Here is a 12,721-nt window from a genome sequence, read left to right on the forward strand (position 1 = left end):
TCGAGCGCCCTAACCACCTGGCCATGCCGGGCCAACAAGAATGTGAGTGATACACTACTGTAACCAGGAAATAATTGTGTCACCTCACTTAATCTTCAGTTTCTCATCTTAACTGCGTATATCATGTACTCGAATGATATGGTAATATTTCTGTGAAATATAAACTGATAACTTTTGTAAACACCATAAGTTTTGTTATTTTGTCTGTGTTTGTGTTCATTTTTTGTTGCACTAAATAATTTATGTATAATTTGTGCTTTGGTGAAAATATTTCTTGGTACTTAGCTGTACTTAGCTGTTGTTTTCTTATATTAACCTTCAACTCTGTTTAGTGTTTTTCTTTCACAAAAGAGTGTTATCAGTATAATTTATCTCGATTTATGTTTCTTTTTAACTACTGCTTCTTTCAGATTGGATAATAAATCAGCATATATTAACTCTAATCAGCCTTTCTTATGGGTCTTAAGGAAGGTGAAAGCTGGTTAATCAAAAAGCAGAGCATCTTTCGTCTCATTCAGATAGATCTTACTGTCATGCCAATAAAACCTCTAATCAGTAGATTTTATCTTGAGCAATGACCATATACAACCTTTAACTTGTAGATTACACTTTAATTAAGGTTCACATAAAGTGTATGACCAATAGATCTTACTGTGTGTAATGTCTATATACAATATCTGACCAGTAGATCTAACTGAGCATAACGTCCATATAGAACATGTAACCAGTAGAGCTTATCGTGTCATATTCATATACAATCTCTACTAGTAGATCTTACTGTGTATAATGTCCATATACAATCTCTGACTAGTATATGTTACTGTGTGTAATGTACATATACAACCTCTAACCAGTAAATTTTACCGTGTCATATCTATATATAATCTCTGACCAGTTGATCTAACTGTGCATTACGTCCATATACAGTCTCTGACAAGTAGACCTAACTGTGCATAACGTCCATATAAAACCTCTGAGCAGTAGACCTTACTGTGTGTAATGCCTTGATATAATATCTGATCAACATTTCTTACTGTGTGTTATGTCTACATGTAGTTTTTGACCAGCAGCTCTTAGTGTAATATTTATATACATAGAGCGTTTGACCATGCAACTTTTACTGTGTATAATGTCCTGATATAGTATCTGCCAGAAACTCTTACTTGTCGTGATATATTCTCTGATCATCAGCTGTTAATGTGTGTAATGTTCCTGCATATATATTGCTATGTGTCCCCATACAGCTACCTGTCAACTAATAACTTCGCCATTAGTTGTCTCCTAACATAAGGAACCCAAAATGTGAACAGTAAGTCTACATATTTATATGTGTGTGTCTAGTAGTTGTTCTTTTCTCAACGAACAAATAAGACGGTGGTATGGTGTATGTTTGTAATTTTAGTAAGGATAATAAAGTCAATATTACTAGAAAATTAAACTTTATGGGGAGGAGTACTTTCATTTCTGTTAATGTTTTTCATATTAGAACCGTCATACTATTTTATATTACTTTTACATTATAACGTACTACGAATTTAGTTTGCATTTATCCAGCTTAATCATAAAGCCGGGAGTAATTCTTCTACTTTTTTTTTTTTTTTGCTATTGCTCCAATTCACAACATAGATCTTCATCCAATAGATTCTTTTAAATTTTGAAAGCAGTGAAAGACTAGAGGAAAGGCAGCTAGTCATCACCACCTACCACCAACTCTTTGGCTACTCTTTAACCAACGAATAGTGGGATCAATCGTCACATTATAATGCCCCACAGTTGAAATGGCGAGCATGTTTGGTGGGGCGAGAATTCGAGCCCACAACCCTCAGATTGCGAGTCGAGCGCCCTGACCACTTGACCATGCCAGACCCTGAACACAGGAATCGGAGAATTTGTCAGCACGTGAAAAGTCAGCAGATCATTAAGGAGGCATTGCAACAGTCGACTGAAAATAAACTGAATAGGTCTGCGGCTGAGGAAAAAAAGGAAGAAAAGGCGGGGCATTAACAAGGTAGATTTGAAAGACTCATTGCCTTGTTGAAAGTTTATTTAAATCGAGCCCTTGCTCTTCATAAGTAGGCTTTTTACACTCGGAAATGGAAGTTTTCTAAAATGTATTTAATATTTAGCTATATTAGATCCTGTTATTAAAGAACATCTTAGAAGAATTACCATTAAAGGTATCTATAAACACTATCTGTGCAAATACAAAAATAAGCTGATATAATTGCTGTCCAATAAGATCCAGCAATGTACTATCGACTGCTGCTAGAAATTTCAACTATTACTTGATTTTGTTTGATATTATTCTAGAAATAAACTACACAGTACAGATAACATTGATCATTTGTCACAGCTGTTGCTGCAACTAAAGATGGTGAGGTCAGCGTCAGCATCAACGAGCATTTCTTTGGGTGTTTATCGCTGGAAGATACAAGTAAAGCCGATATGACTGAAGTTGTTTTGAGCAAACTAGACCAACATGAAAGACGAGAAGAATTAGATATTTAAATCCACGAGTCTTTTGTGCTGTGCAATGTACACTTCCTGAATCGTGTTGAATGATTTTGGTTTGGTTTGTTTTGTTTTGAATTTCGCGCAAAGCTACACGAGGGCTGTCTGCGCTAGCCGTCGCTAATTTAGCAGTGAAATACTAGAAGGAAGGCAGCTAGTCATCACCACTCACCGTCAACTTCTGGGCCACTCTTTTACTCACGAATAGTGGGATTGGCCGTAACATTATAACGCCTCAATGACTGAAAGGGCGACGGGGAATGTTGAACGAAGCAGCGTTCTTCACCATATTTGAACTATATTTGTTGATATTTCTGTTGCAACTCATGGTTGAAAAGTAATACATAACACTTTTCCTCGTTAAATGTGAAGTCATTGAGTGGCGACACACAATGGAACAGTACAAGTGATGCTACTTGTGTACTCTTACACCAGCTGCATAGGTTTACAGTGCTTTGGTTTCCATTGAAGAAGACATTATCCTCCCTTCACAAAGTCAGAGAAAGAAAGTTTCACCTTGAAGCGAAAACTATTGCTACCAAGAAGCTCATTTTAAGAAAGTTTCACCTTTTTAGATAGTTTTTGGTATACGACACGACAAGACAGTTTTATATGAAAATAATGATGAATCTATCCTTCAGCCACGACAGAACTTCAAAACTAATCTCTTTAACAAAACTGTCGACACAGCCATTGAATCTATGGAAAAAAAAGAGAGATTTAAGCGATTGCAGGAACTTTGCTTATTATTTAATCCGTGTATATTTCCTTGAGGACTTGTTAGAAATGAGCTCAGTTGACTTTATGAAACATTGTGTGGAGCTACAAATAGGCCTATAAGCTAGAGAGGCAACTAAAAATTGTATTGAAACACACGGGCATGCAAAGGTCAACATTGTCGTCCTCATCACCTTTGTCTCACTAAGAATTCTGCTTACTTTGCTCACCACTATTGCTAGTGGATAAAAATGATTTTACAAATTCAAATTGATTAAACTCTATCTGAGATTAGCTATCATAAACAGAACTGGTTGGACTGGCAGCAATAGTGATCAAGTATGAAATCGCACAGAAATTGGGCTAGAAACAAGTAGTGTGCACTCTCGCCTCAACAAAGGCAAGAAAAGTGAAATTTACGTAACTGTTTTAACTATCACGGTAGTCACGTGCTAACTTTTACAGTAACATTTTCCCAGCGTTTAATTAATGAATAAATAAATTTGATTTTTGTTTTTGTTACATAAGTGAAAGTAAGATTGAAAAATACCATCGGGTCTGAGAGTAGAGCCGGTAGTGATAATAATCTATATAGCCTTTAGCAAGGTTCTTATGGCACTGAGGCAGCTTACTTTTTCTTTCCTCTTGGTTGAGGACAAGTGTCAAACCTTATGTAATCAGTTAGTCGCAGTCAGCGTGCAGTGGCAGCTCCACTTTCTGTGATGAACCCATGTGTGCGAAAGCATGCACCTGTTTATTAAACTCACTGTTTCACAAAGTTAAGGTAATCTAACCCCCTCAATAGCCAGTGGTCAAACTCTTTGAGCATTAAACTTTGAGTCTGTGACCTGAGACTCGCTGATCATCTGAGAGGAGCTCTAGAGCTGATCAAAATCATCTCATGTGCAAAAGTAACATTCGGAGTATAAAAATGACAAGAAAAATTATGGAAAAAAAACAAGCACACAATGCGTTTGTATTTTAAGAGAAGATTACTTTCAAGGTCTCGAAATAAAACAACATCCATTTTTTCTAGACGGAAGTCATTAACGAGAAATATTGTTTATTTAATTTACTGTAAGTCCAAAATTATCGTTTTCCAAAACGAAGGTAAAGACAAACCATTTTAACACATACACACAAGCTTATGTTTCAACAAACAAGTATTAGGTAAATGTATTAGATGTAGTTGTACTCCAAGTAATGTCTGAATCTCTGCGTATTAAAATATTTAAAAAAAAAACAAAAAACGTTTGCTTCCAAGAAAAATATTCATCAGAGGCAGATTCTGTACTCTTTACGTTTTATCTTCACATATTCATGAAGTTAATACAAAATGCTCTTTCCAAATATCACTTTGTCGTTTTTGTTCGTGCAAACACGCCTAGAAATGTACACCAATTTCGAACGATCCTTTTATACTTCTAATATGTTTTGCATGTACACTAGTGATTTTTTAAACAAAACTAAAATAGAAATAAAGTTCATTTAAAGTTGAGTTTGTGGTTTTAGCGGATTTAATAAAGAACAGTCCTAGGTTATTTGCTTTCAAAATCGACTTATAGTTCAGTTTAATAAACGTTCTTAAGCAAGCTATATAAGAGATGTTCGAGAAAGGAATATTATAAAAAACATAATCTCATACTCAAATTCATGGGCTCCAATGTTTCAAATAAACATTTTTCCCCTTCTTATCGCCTTCTTTGAGTATTTAATTCACACTTTCACCTATCCAATTTGATATGCAAAACACTATTTCCTCCCAAAATCAGTTTTACTTTCAGTGTACATGACGTTGCAATATTCCTATGTTGATTAAATCAAAGTTCGCCTGGGTGTGGCCTATTGATTAATACGCCTGGGTTGTAACCCCAAGTCTTTGTTGTCGCAAAATCCTAATCCGCTCTTAGTAGTCGTGGGTGAGTTATAAGCTTAGAAAATCAAAGTCATGCATAAGCGCCCTCTTTACGGATAATATCTGTTTTATACTTCATAGCTTAGCATCCTATACAGTATGGTTCATCCCAGCAACCAGCTTCAAATAACTGCAACCTTATCTCCATAGAATAAACAATATAATATAAATTAGTCTACTGAATATTGTTTGGTCCTCACAAAGTTTTGGTGAGATGGCACTACACCACTGCTGGAATTCTATATTATTTCAGATTTTATGTTTCTGAATTTGTTTGTTTGTCCGCAAACTTCTCTACAGTTTTGGACCTATCAGGATCAAACTTGGCAGGCGGGTGCTCATCCCCCTTATATACACAAACACGCTTGCAAACTCGCGGGACCAAATGTGGCACATGTGTTCAAGTATCATTGTTGAGTGTTCTAAAGGAGTTTGTGTTAGGGTATGGTCCCCCCCTCCTTTCCTTGGGATAACTGAAGATAATGGAGGGCCTTGATGCTTTAATGAAACCTAAAAATGCCTTTGGATCCCACAGGAAGCTCAGGTATTTTATGTAAAAAAATTGTTTGAAAAATGCTAACTTTTTAGATAACATTGAAACAACCGCGCATTTCAGGATAGGCGTCTCCCTTGATTTTAACCAATACGACCTTCTTATATATATATATATATACTTGTAAACAACTATTGTCTTTTTGATCTACTAAAACACATGTGTTAAATTGTAGTTTCAGTTTGAACAGTTCTTAAACAACAGGTAAACATATAATAAAAAACTTCGAGTTTCTTTGTTTGAACAAAAAGAGTATATAATTTTTCTTCTTAATCATTTAACAGACTATATCGTTTGTTGCAATGACAACCTACGGAGCTGCAAAAGCTTTCTTATTGGAAAAAGTAATACTAAAGCTTCAACCTGCAGTTGTGCTTGAAGGTCATTTGCGTGGTTTAACATGATCCTACAATGTCTATGTTATAGGTGTGGCTCATACCATTTTGATAACTTGGCCTTGGAAATAATATTAATTGTAAACAAAAAACAAAAAAAAACACGTGAGATGCATATTGAAACCTACTTTCTTAATATGGTTCCCAGTTATCGAAGAAACTTGCACCAACGCAGCCCCAAAACAATTAAAATTGTTCCATAGCATAAAGTTTTCTTTGTTTTTGTTTTTTGTTGCACAAACATTTGCTCACTTCAGTTGGTCAGTGACGATCCCATTCAAAATGTACTTTATGTTCATGTACTGCATATTGGCAATCAATAACCTAAGCTTTATAATATAAACACTTAGCGCTCAGGAAATTCTACCAAATTGTCTGTTCATTTGTATCTTCTGTAAAACTAGTACCTGAAGACAGTTCATGGCCGGAAATGTGTATACTGTTTCTAAAGAAAATAAAAAAATAATAGCAATAAACCTCATTAAATCTCTATTACATTATATAGTATTTTATTAATATTAATTGTAAAACACAAGCACTTGCCTCTTCTTAATTGTCTCATGTTATCTATAAAACTCATAATCTTATCGCAATATAATTTGATAACATAGAGGTTAGTTTGCCTTGCTTGTAAGTCCAGATGTTCATGTTCTGTTGTCACGAAAACGTGCTTCGCATTTAGGGGCTATACGAGTGACAGTCAAATTCTACTATTCAGTGAAATAAAAGTTGGCGGTATGTGTTGTTGACTATCTGCTTTCCCTCTGATCTATCGCTTCAAAATTAAGACGGCTAGCGCAGATAACCCTTTGAATATTTTTACCTGAAAACTCTAAAATAAACAAACAATTATATCATACAAACCTGAATCAACTTAATTAACTAAAGTATAAAGTTGTCTTATCTTCACTGTTTAGCACATAAATTACCCTCAATCAAACTATATAACACTTTAATTTGTTCCATCTTTACTGAGAAACACTTGAAATTATCTTAATATTATTGGGAGCACTTGAACTTTGTTTTATACATTTTGAACTTGTCTCATTTAGTTGCTTTACTTAGTTACACAACACTTGAACTTGTCTTATTTTAGTTGCTTTGAATTTCTCTTAACTTAGTTTCGCAGCACTTAAACTTGTCTTAACATCGTTGCACAGCACTTGAACCTGTCGTAACTTAGTTACAAAGCACTTGACCTTGTCTTATTTCAAATCCTTTGAACACGTCTTAACATAGTTGCATAGTAATTGAACGTATCTTAATATAGCTGCACAACACTTGAACCTGTCTTAATATAGTTGCACAGCTCTTGGGCTTGTGTTAACAAAATTACATAATATTTTAAACTGTTTATCCACCAACTTTGTGAGCCTTTGATTTTGTTGGTTACAGGATTCCTCATAAGATAACACACACAAAAACAACTGTCAATATTGCAATTAAACCCACTAATTGTTGCCAGGAGTTTCCTATGCATGTTGTAGGTCAGTGGTAAGTTTCAAGGCTTATAATGTTCCATTATAACGCAGATTCTCTATTGTGAAGCTTTCCGCTAAACAAAAAACAACCAGCAAATGTATTTTGTATATAAAATGAGCGATTTCACGATTTTTCAGACAGTCCTTTATACTGAGTTTTATAACAGGTAAATACTAACTCAATTCAACGCAATATATGGTCCTCACTGATAATGAACAGTATATAAAATAATACCGTAACTTGCAAATTAAAAATAGCATTGAGTTAACTCGATTTCGGGAAATATCATTCTACATTAATAACCTTAGACAAGTAGTAGTGAGTATGATTCACAAAAAGTAAATTTAATGATTCTTCTGGTGAGTAAAGGACACTACATATACCACTAAACTACTAAAAATCCAAGAAATTAACAGAATAAATTGCTCATAAAGCCGGATAAGAAAGTAAGCTATTGCTCATTAGCGTCAGCATTTAGAAACTGCAGAAGACTCAGATTATTTATATTTATGTTTTTATCTTAAAATTTCGAAATTCTAGAGTATATTTTCAAGTGTGTGACTATAGCGCTATCTGTACGCAGCTTTATTGACGAATTACATTTATTGGTGAAATAACGTTTTAGGTGCTAATATATTTGTTAATGTTTTAAGTTTGTCTATTTTATAAACATTTTTAATAAGTTGAAAATTTATTATTTTAAGACAACATTGCTGAAAGTTCTGTTTACTCAATTATTTATACCACAATAGTTTTGCTGATCAAACACTAGCCGTCAAGGACGCAAATACTGTATAAAGAACAAGGTTAAATAATGTTCTTCTTCCTTGTTTATTCTGTTATTACATTCCTAATGACCTTATTTGGTGCTACTTGCAAACCTTGCTTTATGGAAGCTAATGATTGGCTGATATAGCTCATTAAGTACTTAAGTTCTTACATTTAAGGCCTATAAAAAAAAGTGGAAATGTGCCCTGATTTAGGGTGCTTTTATCCACTTTCTCGGACAAAAATTCTATAACACAATAGCTCTTGTACACAGTTGGACATTTTTATTACTATACAAAAAAAAATACAGTAATCGAGCCAGCCATATTTAGGTGATGGATGCTAAAACATGCACAGACAGACACACATAATAGATCATCTGTACAGTAAGTCTGATGGTAGAGACTATGAAGAACACACACATTATATTATTCCTTCGATTATTACCAAACAACAATAAGCTAGAAGCTGACAGATAAACGAAGATAATTAATTTCACATTAACAAAATCAAATATTAAAAACTGAATATTGGTAAATTTCAGATAAACAGTTGTTCAAATTTCTTGCAAAACTACTTGGCGGCTATCTGCGCTCGCTATCCTTAATTTATGAAGTGATAAATTAGAGAAAAGGCAGCTAGTCAACATCATTCACTGCCAATTCTTTGACTATTTTTTACCAAGGAACAGCCCTCATGGCTAAAAGAGCAAGCAACCCGCAGATTGTGAATCGCGCGCTATATCCACCTCGCCATGTTAGGTTCAGAATAAAATAGAATACGAAACTTATAGCACAATGTCTTAACGGGAGGTGCTAGTTAGTTACGCACCAGAAAGTGCTATCAAATAAAACACATTCACACAGCATAATAAAAAACAAAACAAAACTGAATTGAGATAATTTTCATTATTCTAAATACCACTTCAAAGTACAAAAATAACAACAAAATTATGTATATATACACACACACATTAATATGTAGAATAGAAATACAGTATAAAATCAAATGGGGTACATATTATTATCATATATGACAGAAACAAACATAACGGCCTAGCATGGCCTGATCTCGTTGCTAAACACGCACACCTTTATTCGAAATTTTCTGTCACATTGTCTGGTTGATGAGTTTTAGTATAATAACAAACGAAATTTACATCTGTAGAACTCCTTCATACACAATTTTGGCTTGAAACCAATAAAGGACAAATTAATAGGAATGTAATGCTTGGAGACGGCTTGAATGGGTAATGAAAAAAAACAACTTTAATATAAGTTTAACATAACAGCAAATGTACAACGTTTCGACAGGGTTTTGTCATCATAAGGTACCCATTACCCATTGAAGCCGTCTCCAAGCATTATTAGTCTCTAAGTGGGTTTCTCGTCATCGAATTTTAATAGGAATGTGATAAAAGGCGTCGGTTCTTTAGCACGATTTTTTGTTACCGTTATTACCCTAATATATCTAATGCATTATTACTAGCTTTTATACTAACAATGAAGAGATGCGATTGATATTGTTGTAAACAATATTTTCAATGTTATAATTTAGATGTTTGTTAGAGGGAGCTGTTAATCATAATGATGACGTTAGATTTGGAAAATTCATAAAAGCATAGTCCTAGAATACCTAGAAAGTTTGGCTCATAGTAGTCTGGCTCGTAGACACACACCCCAATGAAAGAATAGACCATACCAAGATTTAACTTGTTAAACAAATGTTTAAACAACTCTAATTATTCAATTATGTACAAGCTGCCCAGTATCAGATAACAATACGAAGAATTAAATTGTGGCGGATTGCTACCAGTTCTTCAAATACCTTGCTTCATTTTGTTTCGATAACTTGTCAAAATCAGCTGCCGATTTGCTCCTTCTTCAAAGATCAACCGGCCTGTGCTGCGCCTTGGACCTGCCTTTACTACTGCCTACTTGCCTCACCTTCGTACGTATATGTGTATATATATGTGTGTGTGTGTATATATATATATATGTGTGTGTATGTATGTGTATATATATGTATAATTATTTTTTTAATCAACTGATTGAAGGGGTAATAGTAATAATTAATAAATTAACCAATAGAATAATTAGTTAATTAATTAATTTTCTGTACACAATAAAGCTTTCGTTTCAAACATGGGACACGATTGAAGCTTTTGTACATAAACATTGACTTTTTTTTTTCACTCTCTCGTCTCACGTACCACCGGCTGAAAATATATGTTTTAGTAATTGAAGAAGTCACGTTCCGGTCACGAGATGTTGTTGTTGTTGTTCTTGACAGTTATTTTGATTTAAAAATAATTATCTCCTAAGAAATAATTACTTATCAAGGATGCTCGAAGATTAAACAATCCTCCTTCACCCTGCTCGTGGCATAAGGTTACATTTCAATTTATGGTCAGCGGAATAATGAGCCGTATGGGCACGACAGCGCCCTCTAATCTTTTTGCGGCGATTTTTAAAACCAATCTTCATTCTTCACTACAAAATGGTGACATATTGCTAATTATACTCTGAATCTTCAACGTTGTTAATCTTTATAGAAGTGTTCCAGCACAAAGAATTATCTAATCAAATTCCAAAATGTTATTTTCCCAAAACATTAAAAAGCAAACTAAAATCGAGGGTATAATATAATTTGGAAAACAAAGTGAAAATTGAGCTATAGAGAAACAAGAAGGAATCCTCAATAGTTGCGGCTGAAATTAGATCTCAAATCGGTCAAGAGATGGAGCTATGAGATAATAGTTTGTACTTGAAAAACAAACAAACTGAGAGCCATTGTATGAGCCGTTATGCAGCGGCTGAATAGTTGTGGTTTTAAGTTTTTAGTATGTGCAAAGAATAGAACCCAAAATGACCTAACAGCTTCAAAAACTAGTCTTTTTTTTACATAGATCTGCTGACAAGTCGACATCCAGAAACAAAGCTGTCTAATAAAGTATGCTATTTATATATTAAAACACCACAGTACTTTGTTTATCTTAGCACAAAGATACACATTGGAATATCTGCTTTCTGTCCACCACGTGGAATCAAACCTCGAATTTTAGCGTTTTAAGTCCGTAAACTTACCGCTGACCCACTGGGGAACATCATTTAACCGCTTTTATGACTTCAAAGAATACTTTACAACAGTGTTACCACCAGGCTGCGCGGCTGTACAACAATGCCGCGCACTTCATTATTCCATCCGCGCACATCCTCAGTAACGGTGAGGAGTCTCAACACTTTGATGGCCTTAATGACCCTGGCAGTCGATAGGTCTAAAACCCAAATAACCAATTGCTAGCATTACAAAGCGGCCTAATGATCCAATAGGGTCGATGGTCTAAAAACACCTCCCCCCTAAATAAAAGTGGTAGAGCACATTATCTTGATAGTGGTACACATGAAAAAATTCATTCCGCACATGGATTGAAAGAATTAGAGGGAACATTGCTTTACAATACAATTTTTTTCAACTAAAAATAAACAACCTGAATTAATCACGTATTTCTAAAAAAAAAAACATACGCACATAGAATACAATCCTTTTGGAAATTAAACACGTTCAGAATTAAAATGATTTAAACTATTAAAATAAACTCTCACTTCTTGTCTATTTCATCATCTTTCGTCACGTCAATTACACGTTATCTTGTTATTGTTTAAAAACGTTTTGTTTTCATGATCTTTAACAACGCTTCTTGATTCTTTTCTTGTGTAACCATTTCACACCAAACTGACCTTGCCTAACTAATGTTTCTCTTTCCCTCACCTCCTTGAAGTAGCGTGGCGCCAAAAGAATTTATGAAATATTTGTCAAAAATAATCATCTTTTGTGTTGTTTATTGCATGTCCAAAAAAAGGGGGATGGGTGCGCATGAAAATGTGTTTCTTTTCAGAATTTTGGGTTATTTCTGCGAAATCTAACATGGGATTTATGTCCAATTCATCCTTGATCTCAAATTATCTGTTTCGCCAAATTATACGTTCTAAAATACGTGGTATATTTCTGGAACTGCAAATTAAATCAAACACTAGTGAAAATCAAAACATCTGTGTTATTTTTCTTTATTGTTTTTGTAGTTTTAATATAATCTAAATTACATAAAGAAAAATTCTGTCTTTCACAACTGGAAATACCTTCCACAGAAAAGTATTTGTATTTCTTTAAGTGTATTCAGTAATCCATATACATTTTCAGGTTATCGTCTTGATGCACTAATCCATATACATTTTCAGGTTATCGTCTTGATGCACTAATCCATATACATTTTTAGGTTGTCGTCTTGATGCACTAATCCATATACATTTTTAGGTTGTCGTCTTGATACACTAATCCATATACATTTTTAGGTTGTCGTCTTGATACATTAATCCATAT

This window comes from Limulus polyphemus, unplaced genomic scaffold (genome assembly GCF_000517525.1).
Source record: "Limulus polyphemus unplaced genomic scaffold, Limulus_polyphemus-2.1.2 Scaffold1174, whole genome shotgun sequence".
Classification (NCBI taxonomy): Eukaryota; Metazoa; Arthropoda; class Merostomata; order Xiphosura; family Limulidae; genus Limulus; species Limulus polyphemus.